General features: G+C 34.2%; 1 protein-coding gene across 3 annotated transcripts in view; it reads right to left on the bottom strand.

Annotated features, from left to right (window-relative positions):
- Positions 1–21,971, bottom strand: part of CNTN5 (contactin 5) — a 1,391,028-nt gene that overhangs the window by 866,459 nt on the left and 502,598 nt on the right. The window contains exon 3 of one of the 3 annotated variants that reach the window (XM_086678620.1): positions 3,424–3,548. The exons of the other annotated variants lie outside the window; for them this stretch is intronic. The gene's annotated coding sequence lies outside the window, so the exon portion shown is untranslated. The remainder of the gene's footprint in view (positions 1–3,423; positions 3,549–21,971) is intronic. 3 annotated transcript variants of the gene reach the window in all.

Raw genomic sequence — 21,971 nt, 5'->3', positions numbered from 1 at the left:
GAACCAGGGGCGCCTGGGTGGCTCAGTCGGTTGGGTGACCAACTTCGTCTCGGGTCATGATCTCGCAGTTCGTGTGTTCTGTCCTGTATGGGGCTCTGTGTTGACAGCCCGGAGCCTGGAGACTGCTTCGGATTCTGTGTCTCCCTCTCTCTCTGCCCCTCCCCCACTCGCACTCTGTCTCTGTCTCTCTCAAAAATAAATAAACGTTAAAAAAAATTTTTTTAAAGACATGAACCATAAAAAAGTAATATCTTACAATTCAGAAATCTCTAAAATTTCAGTGAATAGCCATTCATTTAAACATGCGTTCAACACATACTTATTATCGTCATGAATTAGATACTTTAGGAACAGAAACACACATACTCCTGCCTTCACAGACTTTAAAATATAGTGTAATATATAGATGGTAATCCAATAATCACATTTAAAAGAAATAAAACTGGTTCTGTGACAGATTATTGGGAAAGCAGCATGAGCTAAAAAATAAGGGTAATGTAAGAATAATGTAAGAGTAAGTATAGTATCACAATTTGACCTAGCAGGGAGATCAAGAAAGTCTTCTATTAGGAAGTTAGCTTAGGGGCGCCTGGGTGGCTCAGTTGGTTAAGCGTCTAACTTTGGCTCAGGTCATGATCTCATGGTTCGTGGGTTTGAGCTCTATATAGGACTCTGCGCTGACAGCTTGGAGCCTGGAGCCTGCTTCCGATTCTGTGGCTCCCTCCCTCTCTCTGCCCCTCCCTAACTGAGCTTTGTCTATCTCTTTCTCAAAAATTAACATTAAGAAATTTTTCAGGGGCGCCTGGGTGGCGCAGTCGGTTAAGCGTCCGACTTCAGCCAGGTCACGATCTCGCGGTCTGAGTTCGAGCCCCGCGTCAGGCTCTGGGCGGATGGCTCAGAGCCTGGAGCCTGTTTCCGATTCTGTGTCTCCCTCTCTCTCTGCCCCTCCCCCGTTCATGCTCTGTCTCTCTCTGTCCCAAAAATAAATAAACGTTGAAAAAAAAATTTTTAAGAAATTTTTCAAAAAGGAAGTTAGTTTGAACTGAGAAGATAAGGATGAATAGAAATTAATGAATTGAAACAGTAATTAAAGAGAATCTCAGATGCAGAGAACACCTAAAATAATGAGAGGTACAATATTTAAACCATTATTAAATTATTATTAAATTATTTATTAAAATTATTGTTAAAATTATTAAAATAATGAGTACACAGGGCAAGCAACAAGACTAGTTTGATTGGGCAGAGTCAGGTGTTAGATAATGTGGGAGTGCTAGTGAACCAAGTTATATGGAATTCTGTTTCTATTCTAGGAGCTATGGAACCCCTCTGAAATATTTCAGATGGGATAATAATATGTTAAATTTGTGTTTTCAAAACTTCACTCTAGATGAAATATGAAAAAAAATTGAAAAGATTCAGATTGGCAGAGTAGATACATTTAAACGAGTTAATTATAAGTTAGGAGGCTAGTTCGCTAGTGCAGATGAAAGGTAATGGCAATTTGAAGTACAGTGGAAGTGGACAAAGTAGAAATATTTAGAGCTATTATACAGGCTTGATTATTAAAATTGGTGAAGAATTAAATATGTGGTGGAGGCAATGGAATACTACGTGGCAATGACAAAGGATGAAATATGGCCTTTTGTAGCAACGTGGATGGAACTGGAGAGTGTTATGCTAAGTGAAATAAGTCATACAGAGAAAGACAGATACCACATGTTTTCACTCCTGTGTGGATCTTGAGAAACTTAACAGAAGACCATGGGGGAGAGGAAGGAAAAAAAAAAAAAGAGATTAGAGTGGGAGGGAGCCAAAACATAGGAGACTCTTAAAAACTGAGAAAAAACTGAGGGTTGATGGGGGGTAGGAGGGAGGGGAGGGAGGGGAGGGTGGGTGATGGGTTTTGAGGAGGGCACCTGTTGGGATGAGCACTGGGTGTTGTATGGAAACCAACTGGAGAATAAATTTCGTATTTAAAAAAAATATATGTGGTGGAGGGAGAAAGAAGATACCAAGTTTGACTTCAAATTTTTCGAATTGTAAACAAAATGGAAAACAATGTCATTCACTACAATTAAAAAAACTAAGAAGAAACAATAGCAGGGTGGGGGGAATGGTGAAGTAGGTGATGGGGATGAAGGAGGGGACTTGTGATGAGCACTGGCTGTTGTATGGAAGTGCTGAATCACTATATTATACACCTGAATCTAATATTCCACTGTATGCTAACTAGAACTTAAATAAAAACTTTTAAAAAACAAAATAAGACGAGAAAAAGACCAGATGTCTATACTACATTTGAACAAATACTTAATATATCCATTGTTGCCATCTTCCCCTTGAGAAAGATTATTTTTGCTATAAAAATATGAACCTTGTTGTTGCTATTTTCCTTTGGAAGCAAACATTTTTCCATAATTGTTTTATGCATAATTTAGGATCAAGGAGTCTTGAAAAATTTTGAAGAGCTAGTCGATGGTTTGTCTCTAGTGGTTTTGGCGCTTAAAGTCGCAGAAGTTTCAGTGATTTTATACTTCTGGATACACAGGTTTTCAGCTGATAAACATTTTATATATGTGCCTGCTCTTTTTTCCTGTTAACCACTACCTAGTCAGCTAAATCCACTGAATGCTTTAGTGGACACTTCATAAAGTGGTGGCCTTTCTCTCAACTATCCTCTTTTCCTGTGAATGGCACATGTTGACCATAGTTAATTAGAATAACCTAAATTATCGTTATTATTTCAGTTGTACATGCCTGACTGATTTAGTTCCCTGAAAATTTGGAATGTGTAATACACACATGCGCGCACGCACACACACACACACACACACACACACCACAGAGACACATGCAGATATTGAACAATTAAGGTTAAGTCACACTAATTACAAAACTCTGAAAGAAAGTCCATAATTGATTCCTGTTGGGGTAGCCTTAAATGACTCCTAATTCATTTTCTTCTGTGTTAGTGACTATCAGCCCTTCCCTTGATCTAAAGTACTATTCTCCATATCCTCCAACAATATTCTTTTACAGGCAAAACAATAGTGTCTGCTATGTCACAAGAACTGTGCTGGTTATCACAGTTGACTACAAAATATAACATGGTTCTGCCCTCAGGAAATCACAGTTTAATAATCGGGGAAAATCATGTTAGTTAATGCTTATACAAAAGTTAGGTGGCCTCAATAGAATTATGTGTGTGGTAGGAGTTGTCAATTTACTTGTAAGATAGGTCAGAGACTTGTGATATCAGATGAGAGTATGCTTCATGTAGGAGGTAACATTATCATTAACTTACAGAATTTATTAGGTATAAATTAGGATGGCGGGGGCGGAGAGCTCACATCAGACAGAGACAGGTGAGAAAATACTCAGATGTAAAGCAGGAGAAAGTAGATTTAGAAATGCAATTACCTTGGGATGGCTGAGAAGTCTAGGAGAAAAATCACAGCACAGTCTGTGAAAATAAACCTTGAGTGATGAGCAGGGACCAGAATGTAGAGAATCTCGTAGAGCTTGGCAAGAGCTTCAAAATACATCTATGAAAAATGGAGACACACTGAAGGACATTAAGCAAAGGATTCATGTGATTAGTTTTACACTGCAGGAATAGAGAGGCAGTGGAGGAAAATCGCCTGCATTTCCTGGGGACTGTTGCAGGAATGAAGGCAAGAGGTGATGAAGGTCAAAGGCAATAATAGAGGAAATATAGAAAAAGGGATTTGATAAAAATGATGCTAAGAAGGAAAATTTAATAGAGCTTGGTGACTAATTGCATTTGTGGGTAAAGAAAGAGATAAATGTGGGATACCTCTCATATTTCTGACTTGGTACTTAACCTCTTTGCTTTTAAATACTTTATCTTTAAAATAGAGATTGAAAAATGTTCTAAGGTGTTAAAAGGAATAAATTTAGATAGTGTTTACAGAGATTCCATCATTGTTTAGGCTAGCAGGAGAAATTCAGATTTAGCTTCCTTCACCCTTTTCTTCTAATTATCAGACAATTTAAAAGAATCAGAGAAACTCTTAATGTCAATTACAATTAGTGACAATTCATATTTCATTGTATAAACTGCTAATCATATTGCTTGTTTGATTAAACCAAATCCCTTACAAAATGCCATCTAACACAAATAACTCACAGTGTAATTTTTATGTGCATTCCAAATGAAATGGGAAAAATGCAGGTTCTTACATCTTTAATATCAAAAATTTTGCACGTGAGATTAAATTTTGTTAAAAAGTAAAATAAATTGCCAAATTTTTTTTCAAATCCAGGATTCAGTTAAAAGTGGAATTTTTACATTATTCTAAAAGCACATGTCTTTAAAATTCTATCAACAGCAAAGAAAAATTATCATTAAAAAAATTTTTTTTGATGTGTATTTACTTTTGAGAGAGAGACAGAGTACAAGGAGGGGAGGGGTGCAGAGAGAGGGAGACAGAATCTGAAGCAGGATCCAAGCTACAGCACAAGGCCCAACGCAGGGCTTGAACTCACAGAGTGTGAGATCATGACGTAAGCCAAAGTTGGACACTTAACTAGCTGAGCCATCCAGGTGCCCCAAGAAATTCTCATTTTTGAGTCACTATTTCATTGGTGTCATTGGCTTCATGTTAACAGTTTGGATGACAGGGGCATGTGTAGGTCTGTATGTGTGTATGTTTGTGTATAGATGAATGTGATTCTTATTCTTTATTTTGTTCACCATTCAACTTTTCAAAAGGAGACAAAACTGAAAGAATATGTTTATCTCAGAGATTAGAGTATCTGTATGAAGTTGACCTTTTCTTGGCAAACAATTTGAGCCTAATAGGGGCATCTGGGTGTCTCAGTAGGTTAAGCATCAGACTCCTGATTTCAGCTCAGGTCATGATCTCAGGGTTTGTTATCTCACATTTTGGGTTTGAGCCCCGCATCCGGCTCCATGCTGAGTGTGGAGCTCGCTTGGGATTCTCTCTCTCCCTTGCTTTTTTTCCCCTTCCCTGCTTGCACTCTGGCTTTCTCAAAATAAATAATAAATATTTTTCAAAATTGAGACAAATATTAATTTTATTGCCCAAGGTTATAAAGGGAAATTTTCACAAATATAACATATTGTTTAATATCTATTAATTTGAGAAAATTCTATAGTTTAGAACAGTGATATAAGAAAGACCAAGAGAATGATAAAAATAATTTTTCATTGTTATGTCTTGCTGTTTACAGCTTTACTTTTAACTTATGAATAAAAGACAAATAGGAGTTATGACTTGTACATTGCTAAATTAACCATTTTCTCATCAGTTAGTGTTTTTTATTTTTATTCTCTTACTTATGATATCTCAAATTGTGTAATAACTGCTCTGTGCATACCACAATCCATTATATGTGAATCATTTTCTTTAATAGGGAAATTGCCAGAAAAACCTAGCTGACCAGAAAACACTCAATTTAGCACAATATATTGATATAATTTTGTTCTATTGTCTTTAAAAAAATTACAAACCTACACATTTGTGTTGACTTAAGTACATGACTTTCTACAATGTAGTTAAAAATAAATATCTTCTAAAGCATAGTTAATTATCCAGTTTGTATAAGGATAATAGTAATTAATATAACATATTCACCACATGATGAGCTAGTTTTAAGGTTCCATATTATGTTTAAAGATATTTTTAATACAACATCATTACATATAGGAGATGCATGCCATTTATGGCTTACTGCTGATCCCTAATATGCAAATCAGAATTTTAACAGACTGATTACTGAAGGAGAAGATTAAATTTAAGCTTTCATATTTTTAAGATATTCCTTCCCACTTTGAACCTTACAAACTGCATCCATTTTCTCTAAGTGAATTTTATGTTTTATTAATTATATACCATCATAAATAAGATACTAATGTCAATATAGACAAGAAATGTAATGATGAAAACACAGACAATATCCTGGTCACTTGATCAAGTGTTTACATAACACTACAAAAATACATTTTTCCTCTGATCCTAGAGCTCCTGTGTAGAGCTATAGAGGATTTCAAGAAAACAAGGTAATTTTTTTTTAATTAGAACTCAGTGAAATCCATTCAGGCTGTTAATATGAATTCTAGTTTTGTGTATATTTACCAAAAATTATCTAAACCTCAAGAATTTTGACCACTGTTATTTTTTTATAAAATTATTGTGGGCTGGACCCACATTTAGCAGTGTTATCCTCTCTCCATTGCTTTTTTAATGAAAAATATGTAAAATAATTTGTTCCACAAATATATATAAGCATAAAAATTGAAGCAAAAGAAAGTTGAAGATAAGTAGAGTTTTCTAAATGTCCTTTTTGTTCAATTATTTATTTCTATTTTGCTTAGCCAGTGTGATGAGAATTTATAGTTGAAATTGTTTAAATGTAATTATTTATACTGTGAAAATTGCACCAGTTAATTTTTTTTAAAGCTGTAAAATGAAAATATTGTGTCTCCCTTCCTGTCACCACAGCTGGTTCCACCCTCCATAGTTCCACTCTTTCTGAGTAATCATTATCTAAAATGTTTAGTTTATCTTTCCAGTAAATTTCATTGCATATATAAACATATATATATATATGATATGTATATGTTATATATATATGTTATATATATATAATGTATGAGTGTGTATATTACATATTTGAAGCATATACAACTCATACTATAATTACAATATTACATCCATTAGTTTTACATTAACAATATTGTAGAAATTTTAAATATCAGTAATCTTAGAAGTAAAATTTCTAAGATTTCTAAGATTGAAAGACATGTGAGCTTTAGTTTGGTTGTAATTTCTAAATTGCCCTCAAGAAAGGTTATATCAATTTACACTCTTACCTAGAGTGTGAGTCCCTCTCCCCCATACTTATATCAACAGAAGTCATTAAATCAGTGTGTCAAAGATGGTGTTTCATTGTTACATTTATTTGTTTATGAGCATGGTTGGCTAGAGTTTATATACTTGTGGCCCATTTACATTCCTTTTTGAGCACACTTGTTGCTCATCCTCTAATTTTCTCTAGTAATTATAACAGTTGAAATGTATTAAGAACTTACCAAGTGCCAAATATTATTTTATGTAATATGCATATATTGACTGGTTTAAGCCTTACAAAATAAACAGGTATTATTTTAATCTCCATTTCAAAAAATGTTGAGGCAAAGAGATTTTAAGCAAAATTGCATATAGAATCCTCAATCTAGTAACAGATGGAGCAGCATTTGAACCCATGCCTGGTGTTTCTGAGCTTACCTGTTGGGCAGTGTTGTCTCTCATTATTAAGTTGTTCAAGTTTTTTATATTATCATGGAAATACTTTTTCTACATTAAGACATTAACTCATGCAATTAATATATAACCTAATATATTAAGAAAAATTCAATGATCTATAATATTTTTTTTTTATTTTTTCATTGGTTTCTTGACTTTTTGTTTATATTTGGTTGTTCGCATAAAAGAGTATTATTCAAGAATATATTAAAACTCTGGACGTTATGATATTAATTTATGAGATTTCAAAAACATCAACCAAATATTTTTATCACATATTTTGCTCATTTCTTCTTTAAAATTAATAAAACAACACTTTTTTTCCCTTTTGCTAAAATAACCAATATTCTTATTTTTTTTTCAGTGAACACAAGGAGCAATTTTCCATTCCTATTTCGGATGTGCATAGGGATCTGTATTATATTAACCCTAGTTTCTTCTTTTATTAAGTGCTATATTTTTAATATTCACAAAAATTTTAACAATTTTCACGTACTCTGGAAAAAGGACTTTCAGTTTCTTATGAAACTAAAAATGAACAAAAGAACAAACAAAATACAATAATGACAACAATCTTACTTTCAAATGAGGATTTTAAGGAATCTATGACTGAACTCACATAATACTGTGTATTCTCGTTAGCTAAATTTCTGAGGTATATGTGAGCATTCAGTTTTTTGTAAGTGTAACTGTATGATGGTTTATATTCAACCAACTACTTTTGCTTCTAAGAGATTTTTACCCCGCATCATGTAACCAAACATCTCCCACATGTTTTTGTATTGGCTGCAGTTTTTTTCTTTTTTTTCCACTTTATTTTTACACCTCCTGTTTTTATATTAAAATTTCACCTTGTGTATTGCTGCAACTAATTCATGGGTTGACCTAAAAGCCTACATTTTTAAAACCTATGGTTTCATATATTTTTAAATTGGATGTCAACAATTTTTTTTATTAGAAATGTTTTTAAATGCTCTTTAAGCAGTTGAGGAAGAGGAAAATAAGGCATTTAACATATGTGCCAGCCACAAACTTAGGCATTTTGCACATATTAATTCCTTGATTATTCAAAAAAGTTATAAGGCAAATTTTATTTTCATTCTACAACAGAAGAAGCACACTACTCTCACTGAAACCAATAAACTCTCCAGTGACATATTTAGACAGTCATATAGCCAAGATTCACACTATGGTTAGCCTGGATTTCAGCACCTGTGTTCTTCAGTAATAAGAATATGGCATTTTATACAGTAGCAACAGAATATAACTCTGTCTTAACACTGAACACATATTTTGGGCAACAGTTCATTTTGAACAAGAAAATGTCAAGGATTTTTGTCTACATTAATTCCCATATTAGTAGAACTTATGGTGGTCTGTAATGAGGTAAATAATGGAAAAAATTAAAATTTATATTATATTTACATTATAAAAGATATTTAAGTTATTACAAATGCCATTCATCCACTTACTCATCCACTCATTCATTTATGTATTAGTGATTTACCTCAAATTTACTATGTCCAAGAAAATACTATGGGAATTAGTAGCTCCCTGCCCTACTGAAAACTGGGAGGAAATGCAACTTTGAAATGTAAAACATATTTACACTTGATGAAAAAATATGGTAAGTGAAAAATGAGTCATGTATTGTCAATATTTTTGGCAATTTTATTTATCATATTTATTATTATTTTTTAAATTCAAATATAGTTGACATAAAATGTTACATTAGTTTCAGGTTTACAATAGAGTGATTAAACAACTATGTACATTATGCTGTTTTCACCAGTATTGTATTTTTAAAAATTCAGAACAGAATGAGGAAAAAATTAAAATATACCAAATCCAGGTGCTCAGATATAAAAATTTTAATATCATGTCTTATTGCCTTCTAGAATAGTTTCAGAATATATCATTTACATAGTTTAGATCAGTATTGGGTTATTTACATGTCATAACTCATTTGTTGGTTAAGAAATCAATTTAATGGAACACAAAAATTCTTTAAAAAATTCAAAGAGAAGGATAAAAGAAAATGTCAGTGTGCATTATACGCATTAGTATGACGATTGATGTGAATTTTGTTAAGTTTATTTATTTATTTTGAGAGACAGAGAGCATGAGCAGGATAGGGACAGAGAGAGAGGGGAGAGAGAGAATCCCAAGCAGGCTCTGTACTGTCAGTGCAGAACCTGATGCAGGGCTCAACTCATAAACCACGAGATCATGACCTGAGCCGAAATCAAGAGTTGGACACTTAACCAACTGAGCCACCGAGGTGCCCTGCTTTGATTTTTTTTAATTTTTATGTTTATTTATCTGTATATGAGGGTCATATGTGCAATGTATTTCCTGCTGAAATTGGGGATCAAAATATTTGAATAAAATTATTTTAGATCATTTCATATGGCAGAAGTTATATTCTGCTTTTCTATATAAATAGCACATTTATCTCCTTAGATACTTTTACTAAACACAATTTTCCATGACCATAGAATATTTCCTCAGGTTTTTCTACTATGGTGTTATCAATTACTTCATCTTGGGGCATTTGATTATTTAAATTTTCACCATACTAAATAATCCAATGATTTTGCTGGGTTTTCTGTTTATTTTCTTCAAGTAGATTCCTAGAATTACTATTATGAAGTCAACAGATAAAAACTTTAAAATGGCATTTATAAATATTATTTATATAATCATATTTATTTGCTGCATTAAAATTCATAGTTCTACAAATAAAATATGATTTATTAAAGAAAGTTCAGATGAGAAAACAACACTTTTAATCTTCCTACACAAACACTATTGCTAGGTTTCATTTTTGATATATTTGATACTTTGATATATATATTTATTTCATTTTTGATATATATTTACTTACATTTTCAACGACTATTATTTAAAATACAAAGTATCTATCTAAAACAAATAGCAACACAGAATACTAAGAAAAATAGGAGGCAGTGATACTTGGAAATATGGATGCATGAGAGGGGTGTGAACCAGACTTCAAAAAGATAAAGACTTTATGTATAAAAATCTGTATAACGTTCACATTTTAAAGGGACGACAAGACAGTTACAACATTGAAGAATCACTACCTTGTGCCCCCACATTGAGAGAGCATTTTGACTTCTTAAACACAATTATTCACAAACACTGAAATAATTTTGGGGGGAGATGTTCATTTTTTGGCCCATTTCCTGAACAAGACTCCCAAACTATTTTGCTGACCAAGGAATGATGAGCATGAAGACAAGCCATGCCACTCAGATCAAAAAGCCCAAGATCAAGCACCACTACCAAATGTTAATGCTGTCGAAAGTACTCAGAGCAACAAGCTGGAATGCATAATGTGATAGCCTCAGGTGAGGGATTACCTCTTGTTTAGTCAAGCAGCTCAAATATGAAGGCAGAAGCCACTGCACCTGATCTGTTAAGACTTTGAAAAGTAAACACACACACACACACACACACACACGCACACACACAGTAAACCCATACAGCATTCGGACTTGGTGATTAGTTAGCCCTTGGTCTGGAAAGTGTCATTCATTTATGGACCAATGACCACGAGCCTGGTAAAATTCTTCTTGCTGATCAGGTTCAGAAAATTTTAAGTGAGGATAGGAGAAAGATCCTTCAGCAATGCAATGAGGCCTGTAGTTCCACTGGCTTAAAGAATGCAAAGGTTTTATAATACATATTTTTTAAACCCTAAACTGGAATGTCTGTATTATTTAGAGAGAGGGGAGGATATAATTGTGTTATCTTCTAGCCTCCAAGACTTGCATACATAAAGAAACAGACAGCTAGGAGGCCCATAAAATGTCCCCAAATCTGGGTTTATCCTGCATTGCAAAATTTTTGCTTGCTTTCTGTTTGGGCCTACCATTTATATGACCAAGGTGAATTATTCAAAAATTACGCTGAAAAAAAATCCTTTGATCTCTCAAAATTCTATTCTGTCCATGTAATACTACCTTCTAAAATTAGTGAGCATACTCTCTCTCTCTTCTGAAAACATTAATCAGAGCATGACAGTGACAGGTACTGATAATCAGTGCCCTTTAGCCCATAATTACACAGCTAATTTCCACAGAGATTAGTATCCTCTGAATGTTTGGATTCTGCTACACCTCCCAAATTCATATATTGAAATCCTAACCTGCAGGTGATAGTATTAGGAGGTGGGTCTTTTGGAGGTGATTAGGTCAAGAGGGCAGAGCCTTCATGATAGGGAACAATGCCCTTATACAGATCTCCCTAGCCCATTCTGCATAATGTAGGATACAAAGAGAAGTTGGCAATCTGCAACCCAGAAGAGGGTCCCCACCAGAACTAGACCATACTGACACCCTGATCTTGGACTTCCAGCCTCCAGAACTGTGAGCAACAAGTTTCTGTTGTTTATAAACCTCTCAATCTATGGTATTTTGTTATAGAAGTCTGAATGGACGGAGATAGAGATTCATTGCTTTGTATTAATATGTCTTTCTGTTATATGCTAAAACTTTAATAGAATACCATGTAAAAACAGCTAATAGTTATCTGTCCTAATGTGAATTAATTAAATCAAATGCTTCCTTACAAACAGCTAGTTCGCAGAACTGCTTGAGGGAAATGACAGATACAATGGTTGTAAAGATTGTAAACTATTGTGACACAAAGAGTACAGATAGGATGCTATCCTGGTAGATACAGAGCCAATCAGAGGTCAATAAAGGGAGAAATAGGATTTGAGATAAAAATTTACTAAGTGGCTGCAAAAATATTCAGAGACTATTTTATTGTTGCCTCCTTTTTTGCTTCCCTACATTTTTACATCTTTCCTTTCTCAGAAATTTTAGAGCAACAAACAGCATTCTTTGCACTCAAGGAGTTCATGGTTGATTAAGGAAAGCAGCATCAAAGGCAACAAACTATAATCCAATCTCAATATCATGGAAGCCCCTAGAAATAAGTAGTTAAATTTATGGAGTCAGCAAAGAGAAGTATCACAAAGCAGAAAATATTTTACTCGGAGATTGAATAATACCTTCCCCAAATTTTATTTGATCTCATAGTAACTTATTTACAATTCAAAGTTCCATTCAAAATAGAGACTTCCATGAAAACAAAACAGTAAAAATATTGAAGCAAAGTTCTGAACTGTTAATAGGTCATTTATTGTATAACCATCTTTTAATTTCTTTCGGACCACATGAGAGAAAAGGTACTTTTCTAAACCTCTAAGTGGTAGGATTTTCATCAAAATATTAGGTTATGGCAAAAATCTTTTTGAAAAATGTTAGTTGCTTGCTCATTTTAAAATTATCTTTAACTGATCAGCCCTGTTTGATACAGATTTAGAATCAAAACCATTAACTTGAATGTCAGTGAAGAAAAACTTGTGAGCCAAACAACTAATATAGAAATTAACACATAAATATTAAGCAAAGAATGAATACAGAAAAGGAACATGTAAGTCATCCTATTAAACTAAGTGTTTGTTACAGATGCATTATAATTCAAACCATAATAATTATTTAATTTAACTCAATTCATTTCATATTTATTGAAGTTATTAACTAAAATGGATTATACCAAGGAAAGTAGAAACTATATATTATAGTGATCTGTATGTCTATATATCAAATATCCATTATATGTCAGGCACAGTATTAGTCGAGGCTGAGGAAAACAAAATAAAAGATTCAGTTTCTGTCCTGTAGTAGCTTGCAGTTTAGCAAAGGTGAAAGACAAATCCACAATTGTGCTATGACTGATACTACATTAGGACACATCAATAGAGGGTCTTATTTCACATTCATAGAAGCTTGGAAAGCTTCCTGGGTGTGACTAGATTATGTATGAACTGAATTTTGGAAAAAATAATAGCTTCTAGGTGTGTAAGAAGGCATGATCTTTGGAGGCTGGGGATCCTATCATCACCTTAACAGAAAAAACTGCCCTCTTTTACCTGGGTAAATCAGTATCTTTTCTGGTAATAAACATTGCTTGTATAGCAATGAATAAGAATGAGTCAGCCAGTTCTGACAAACCAAAGTGGTGACAGGATTCGGGTTTCTTCACATTCTAGGGCTTAGTGTGTGCAAACACTGCAGGCATGGAATAATAAAATATATTGAGGCAGTGAAAGGTATGAAGGAAGAAAGATGGAGAGTTACAAAGAGGAGAGGTTATGAAGGAATATGTCTATCATAACCCTGGCAAGAACCATGTTTGTTAAATTCAGGTAAAAATTAAAAAGGACTTGAAAACAAGTGCAAAAAGTAATGACAGAGAGGATAGGATAGATAGTAGATATTTAGGATGTAAACCTGTTAAATAATTTCTCAAAAAAAAAAAATCAGAGAAAGGGAATTCAAGGTGACTCCCAGTTTCCCATGTTTGCCATCAGAGTACACTTTAGTGTCATTGACTGAAATATGAACTGAAATTCAAGGAAACAATTTTGGGAAGAAGGAGATGATGCATTAAATAAAGCACAGATGAGCTTGAAGTACTTTGGGCAAACATAGTTGGAGTTGCAAAGTCAGACATATATATGTCTTTTCTTCACCTCTAGGAAGTTGAAAGGATTGGGAACATACGAAGATAAGAAGCCTAAAGTGGAATTATGTGTTTGTTTTAGAGAAATAATTGGTAAGACATTAGAATACAAGAAAGAATAGTAATATTTCTTAAAAGCAGAGTTCTAAAGAAATAAAAATGAGATAAAAGAACACTACAGCGTGTACCATTTTTCACTTTTATGACATATACTGCTTATGAAAACCATCAAACTTGGTTGTTAGCAATGGACAGAAAAATATAATTAGATCTCCTGTTGTATATATAGAAGTATAGAGGCAAGATTAAAGTGCTCAGGGAGCGTAGTGTTACAAACTGGGAAAGCAGCTACATTTGCAGTTTGTGGATTAAACCATAAGAGACTCTTAAGGACTGAGAACAAACTGAGGGTTGATGAGGGGTGGGGGAGAGGGGCAAGTGGGTGATTGGCATGGAGGAGGGCACTTGTTGGGATGAGCACTTGGTGTCGTATGGAAACCAATTTGACAATAAAGTATATTTTTAAAGAAACTATGAACGAGCAATTTCAGAACAGGTATCAATGTTGTGTCTATGGATACTTCTAAAGCAGAGATCCCTGGCTGAGAACCAAATTATCAGGAAAATTATTTGCACTGATGAGCAACATAAAGGAAAAGATCAGAATAATTACTAAGTGCCTATTCATCAGGCCTTTTACATGTTTTCTTGCTATATACAAAAGTACTTCAAGGGGACGGGTCATGGGTCCCCATTTTATAGATGAAGGTCTTATCTCTGAGAACTTGAATGATGTCTCGAAAGTAAGAGAGCCAGAGATAAGGTGGACCAAATTTCAAAGAAAGGGTGATGGTGCTCTCCTAGAAATAACACACTAAAAATGCTTGCCAAGTGGAAGATTCAATGAGTGATTGAATTACTGATTCTCTTAGTAATAAGAATATCTTTTACCTGCCTATAAAATTCAGAAGTTTTTGTTAGTCTAAGAATGGGTCCCCTTGCTGTTGCAGATGCAAATCAGTTATTTTGCAACTGCACTGTTTGGTTAGTTGCTAGGAGAAGGTATTGCTGTGTCAGTGGTTTCTGGAAGGCTGCTTTTTTTTTTTCAGGTTTGCTTACTTGGAAAAGGACTCATTCAGGAAGTAAGACTTCAAGTGTTCTTTAAATTAAGTGTTAGTTAAACAAATCTAGGGTTATTTAAACTTATTCTGAGTGATTTGCATTAATTTTAATGTTTTCCCCTTCATAATTGACTTGACCTGGACCTTATTCATTTCATGAAGGAGCAGGAGAACCATCATTACTAGAAAAGAAAATTGCTCAGGAGAAGCTTGTCACTGAGTGCTCCAATTATAATCCAGCTGAATAATAGATTCAAGAGAGAACTTCTGCTTTCTTTTCTATGAACACCATAGAAAAATAATGTGTGTGCATGTGCACTTGTGTGTATAATGAGTGTGTGCATGCATGTGTGTATATATACTTACAGACACGTGAACACATGTGTGTGTATGTATATATATATATATATATATATATATATATATATATATAATGCATATATCTATAAACCATTGTAATGATACACAAAAATCTCTGAAGTTTTTGTCTTCCAAAAGGCACAGATTAGCATGTAGGGAAAAGGTAGTATAATATGGCTTTGTTTCAATTAAACATTTATTCAACATTTTGATGGGAATTTGTTTATATTTAAAACATTTAAGTGAATATACTGACAATTTCAGCTCAGTGATCTACACAAAAATAGAGTAGCAGAAGTGTGAAGACACTTTTAATGGGAATATATTCATTGATATTATGTTTGTATGAAAACAATTCTGGAAATAACAAAAATATGCTTAAATAAATAAGTGTGGTGCTTATATATTACAAAATATTATGTAGCCATTAAAAGTAATGACATATACTGATACCACATAATATCTTAAATATATTCTTATACAATATAGCAAGTTTCACATTGAATACATATAGATATAGATGATATAGATATAGATAGATATTAGTATCTATCTATATCTATATCTATATATAGAGAGAGAGAGAGAGAGGAAAGAAAAAAAGAAAGAAAAGAAGAAAGAAAGAAAGAAAGAAAGAAAGAAAGAAAGAAAGAAAGAAAGAGAAAGAAAGAAAGAGAGAATGATTTAATAAAAGACATATTTTTAAAAGTTTATTTATTTATTTTGAGAGGGTAGGGACAAAGAAAGAGGCAGACAGAGAATCTCAAGCAGGCTCTGTGCTGTTAGCTCACACCCTGATGCAGGACTCAAATTCACAAAATATAGTCATGACCTGAGCCAAAGTCAAGAGTTGGTATTTAACTGACTGAGCCATCCATGCATCCTGAGAGAAATATTGAATGAGAAAGAGAAGATACATGTGTGTTCTTTTCTGTATACATAAACATTTTGCTGAAAATTTCCTGGGAAGCAAAAATAAGAGTTGTGAAAAAAGGGATTTCTTTTTTCTGTTTTAAACTCTTCAGACCACTTTATTTTATTTATATTTAACTTCAATGAGCATGTTAGTTTTATAATATTTTTTAAGAAGGTATCATCAATATTACCTAAGTGACTTAAAAGGGAGTTTAATGTATATGTGTATATGCTTCAAGTTACTATCACTGCAGGTGAACAAACTTAGCTTTTGGTGTAAGTTCAAACAATGACCCCTTTGGTTGCCTTTTTTTTTTTTTGATAGTTTGGCCTGCAAAATATTAATAAACTTACCCTGTAATGCTATTTTCACCTCTGAATTTGTCATAAGGCGAGCTCTTTCTCTCTCTGTCACACACACACACACACACACACACACACACACACACACACACTACTGTTCTTCAACTCAGTGGGTTAGGTCACAAAGATTTTTTTTTCTTTTCTCTTTTTTTTTTTTTTTTTTTAATAGTCACTAGCAGTTTCAGTTTTAGTGGTCTTCTCAAAAAGAAAATAAAAAAGTGATGGCTGAATACAATAGCTCTTTTGAAGCTGGATAAAAACCAATACACATAGTTTTGTCTCTACTTTTATTTAACTTTCAACTTTCTTTCACCAATGTCTTTTCCACCTGGAAGATATTTAGGTGCCACAGCAATCTATCTAGTTTGTCTCTTGAATTAAACTACAGTAAAAGTTTTGACTGGTAACATTGACAAGTTAAGCCTTTGATTTCCCCCTCACTAATACTATATTATCCTAAAGAAAATGCTTCCACTGAAGAGGGCATAATGTTTCTAAAGGTGAAGATCTTTAACTCCTGAAGCACAATTTTCAAGGTTATTAGTATGTTTCAAATTAGAGCCAATTTTTACAACAATCTTTCTTCAATTATAATTACAATAATATTTACACAAAAAATGTTTGGTTATTAGTATTCTCACAAATTATTCAGAAATGTATGTTCTTATTGGTTTCAAATAAGGTTGTTATAATCACACATAGATATTTAAATATGGGAAATTGATAGTGGTTAGTACTTCTGGGTAAAGGCACCATTTCCCTGAGGACAAGATGCACACTGTACCTCCGAACATCTTGTTATATTCTGCATCCATTGGGTATAGGAGGAAAGAGAATGGGAGAGGCTTCTTTGCTTTTATGAACTTGGCCAAGAAGTGGCACACACTCCTCCACTCATTCAAATGATCACACTTATGAAGGGGATAGCAAATGTAGTCCCTGGTTCAATTACCATCTCCTACATCAAATGGAATACTATGGCAGATGAGAACAGACTTTTGTGTTCAGCTACGCATCTGTGTCAGACTGTCTAGTACTTATCATGGTATTTGAATTGAATAAACTCCAAACAACCTAAATTAAAGAAGTCTGTTTTTTTCCCAAGAAGGATTTCATCATTTGAGTAAATATTTGTATATGTTCCGTTCTGCTTATTCTTTTAGCATGCTAAAAGAATGAAGGCTCAACATATTAGCATACATTTCGTAATTCCCAGAGTTTGCATTTTCATTAATAATTTTATTTTTATGCTCCTTTGGTTATAAAAATAAAATAGTAATTTACAACTTTTAAAAATATCCAATATTTTTTTTTAAATATGAGAATTGGGGGAGCCTCAATGGCTTAGTCAGTTAAGAGTCCAACTTTGGCTCAGGCATGATCTTTCAGTTCATGAGTTTGAGCCCCATCTGGCTCGGTGATGATAGCTCAGAGCCTGGGCCTACATTAGATTCTGTGTCTCCCTCTCTCTCTGTCCCTTTCCCCCATTCTGAAAATTAAATAAGCATTAAATTTTTTTTTAAAAAATAAGAGAATTGGGGCACCTGGGTGGCACAGTAGTTTAAGTGTCTGATTTGATTTTCACTCAGGTAATGATCTCACGGTTTGTGAGTTCTAGCTTCATGTCAGGATTTGTGCTGACAGTGTGGGGCCTGCTTGAGATTCTCTCTCCCTCTGTCTCTGCCTTTCCGCTACTCATGCTCTCTCTCTCTCTCTGTTTAAACATTTTTTAAAAATGAGAATGGGTCACATGGATGGCTCAGCGGCTCTTGATTTCAGCTCAGGTAAGTTCAAGCCCCATGTTGGGCTCTGTGCTGACAGCACTGAGCCTGCTTGGAATTCTCTCTCCCTTTCTCTCTTCCCCTCCCCCACTCATGCACTCTCTCTCTTTCTCTCTCTCAAAATAAATAAACATTGTTCAAAAGCAATGAGAATGTTTAATAGAATATAAGTGGCAATTATGGTTACAAGATAAAATACAGTACACTGTGTATTGTAACATTCATAATTCTACAACATCATTTGTTGTTTCTCTGAAATTTACTGAGAGTCCTGTATGTTCATTTACTAAATCTGACAGCCCTATTTCTAAGGGATATTGTTAGCATTCTAAATGAATGTAGAAAGTAATTTTAATCAGAAATAATTGGTAACAACTGAATATGCTCTGCCACTGTTTCTTTCATTATCAAAAAATCTATTGCTATATTCATTGCCCTATTTTCTCTTTTATTTAACTCCCAGATTCCTCATTTTATTAGAAACTGAAATCCAGGGCTTGACATGGTAAAATATTTGTCATCAGCTAGTTTTGCCATTCTTAAGTCAAAAATAAGCACATAAAAGAAAAGGGTAGTCACACATACTCTTGACCTATCCTATAGTATTAGATAGACCTAACTTTTTTTTTTTAATCACAGCTAAACCATAAAGAAGAAAGTATGATTTTGGTTATGTTGTAATTTAAATTTCACAGGAAAGATATTGAAACAAAAATGATGTGATTTGAAAAATGCAACTATCTGATTGTAGTATTAATTTAAAAAATTATAAAAATCTCATCATCTTCTAAGAGTTTTATAGTTTCAGGTCTTATATTTCAGCATTTAATCCATTTTGAGTTAATTTTTACAAGCAGTATAAAATACAGGTGTAGTTTAACTCATTTGCATGTGACTATCCATTTTTTTCCCAGCACCATTTATTGAAGCGACTATCTTTTCTCTGTTGGGTATTTTTGCCCCCCCTCCAACAAATATGAGTTGACCATATATGCATGAGTTTATTTTGGGGTTCTTCATTTTATTATATTGATCTATGTGTCTGTTTTTATGCCAGCAAATATTTTTTCAATTACTACAGGTTTGTAATAAAGTTTGAAATCAGAAAGTATAATGCCTTTGGTTTTCTTTCTCAGGATTGCTTTGGTTATATGAGGTCTCCTGTGTTTCCAAAAAAAAAAAAGTATTAGAATTGTTTATTCCTATTTCTATATAAATGACATTGGGATCTTAATAAATGTTGCATTTAATCTGTAGATCACTTTGGGTAATATGGATACTAAAACAATATTAATTCTTCCAATCCATGATCATGAGATAATTTTCCATTTATTTTTTCCATCAAAATCTTAGTTTTCAGTATACAGACTTTTCACCTTCCTGGTTAAATTTATTCATAATTATCTTATTGTTTTTGATACTATTGTAAATAGTATTATTTTATGTATGTATGTATGTATTTATTTTCCATATAAGTTATTGTAATGTAAAGAAATGCTACTGATTTTTAGAAGAAAACATAGAGACCAAATTCCTTGACATTGTTGTTGGCAATGATTTTTGTGTGTAGCAACAAAAACAAATATAAACAGATGAGATTACATCAAACTAAAAAGCTTGTCTACAGCAAAATAAACAATCAGTAAAATGAAATGATAATCTACAAAAATGAAGAATATGTTTGCAAACTACACAATATGATAAGGGGTTAATATCTAAAATAGTAAGGAACACATATAACTCAATAGCAAGTAAAATACAAAAGTTTAATTAAAAGTGGACAAAGAGGTCAGTTGGAAGATGGTGAAATAGGAGGCTCCTAGGCTAATCTCATCCCATGAATACAACTAGATAACTATTGAATCATCCTCAATGTCCCAAAACTTTATCTGAAGACAGGAAGAACAAAGTCCACAACTAAACGTAGAGCAGAGGCCATATTGAAGAAGGTAGGAAGTGAAGAAATGAGGTTTAGGAGAGAAACAGATTGTGGTTGCTGCAGTGGGGATGCAGTTGTGGTTGTGAATGATGAAAAACTAGCACACAGGGGAGCACATGGGGAAAACAAATACCATAGCAATAGGCATGGAAAGCAAGAGGGACCAAATTTCATGAGTTCTTGCAGCCAGAAGGGCTTAAAGCCTAAAGTTTTAAAGGCAGTGGGCTTGGCTTGGGAAGAGCCAGAGGATACTAGGATTGCTCTTGGAGAGAAGGCAGACAACACTCTGTGAACATACAGCATGGAAAAAGTGATCTGAAGAGCACCTGCATCCAAACAGTGGGGAGGTTATTTGCTTATTTCAGAGATCATCCCAGAGACACAGCATTCATGGAAACACCCCCACTGAGAACAAAGGAACTGGTTGGTGACATTTCCTTCTCCTTCCCCTCAGCATAACACAGGATGACCTGTGGGAACCAGCACAGCATGGACACTCGCTACCTAACTTACATACCCCAAGTTCTGCCCCACCCCACTCAGTGGAACCATCCTTCCCATTCATACCTGTCTCAGTCCCTGCACAGCAGGCACTATCCCCAGGAAGGCCAGCCCAAACCCCTGCCCACACCCTGTCTCCAAACCTGAGAATTTTGCAGAGCCTCAGTTTCAGCAGTGGTGACAACAGATCACATTTCACAAACAGAGCACAGCACACCTAGTTAAACATACACATTTAAGCCAAGCAAACACTACCCACAACACTGCCCACAATAGGCAGAGAACCTCGGAAGATGACTAACATAAAGGGTAAAGTGGCCGGGACAAAACAGCAGAACACATGCAACATGCATTGGAGACATTCCCAAAAGTCACAGACCCTGGGGAATAGAGAACACTATATGGCAGGACAGTGCAGGACCTCTTCTTCATAAGGCCATTACTATCAAGAAAAGAAGACACAGCTAACTTCCGTAACATATAGAAACAGTCACAGATCCTTGGACCAAATGAGAAGACAGAGACATTTATCCCAAATGAAAGAATAGGACAAGGCCTTGGCCAGAGATCTAAGTGTAACATATATAACTAACATGCCTGAGAATTTAAAATAATGATCATGAGGGGCGCCTGGGTGGTGCAGTCGGTTAAGCGTCCGACTTCAGCCAGGTCACGATCTCGCGGTCCGTGAGTTCGAGCCCCGCATCAGGCTCTGGGCTGATGGCTCAGAGCCTGGAGCCTGTTTCCGATTCTGTGTCTCCCTCTCTCTCTGCTCCTCCCCCATTCATGCTCTGTCTCTCTCTGTCCCAAAAATAAATAAACGTTGAAAAAATAAAATAAAATAAAATAAAATAAAATAAAATAATGATCATGAGGATACTCAATGGACTTGAGAAAAGAGTGGAATACATGAGTGAGACCACTATACATAGAGATAAGGAATACGATGGAACAGCCAAAGGGCTCAATAAATGAATTATGAAACACATTGGATGGAATGAACAGCAGGGTAAAAGGAGAGGAACAAATTAATGACCTAGAAGACAGAGTAATCAAAAGTAAGCAGGCTGAACAAAAGGGTAAAAATATGCAAAACTATAATAGATGTAAGGATCAGTGATTCCATCAACTGTAA

Source organism: Puma concolor, chromosome D1 (genome assembly GCF_028749965.1).
Source record: "Puma concolor isolate L17-30 chromosome D1, mPumCon1.1.hap2, whole genome shotgun sequence".
Classification (NCBI taxonomy): domain Eukaryota; kingdom Metazoa; phylum Chordata; class Mammalia; order Carnivora; family Felidae; genus Puma; species Puma concolor.
The sequence above is the reverse complement of the archived record's forward strand: the minus strand, read 5'-3'. Positions and strand labels throughout refer to the sequence as shown.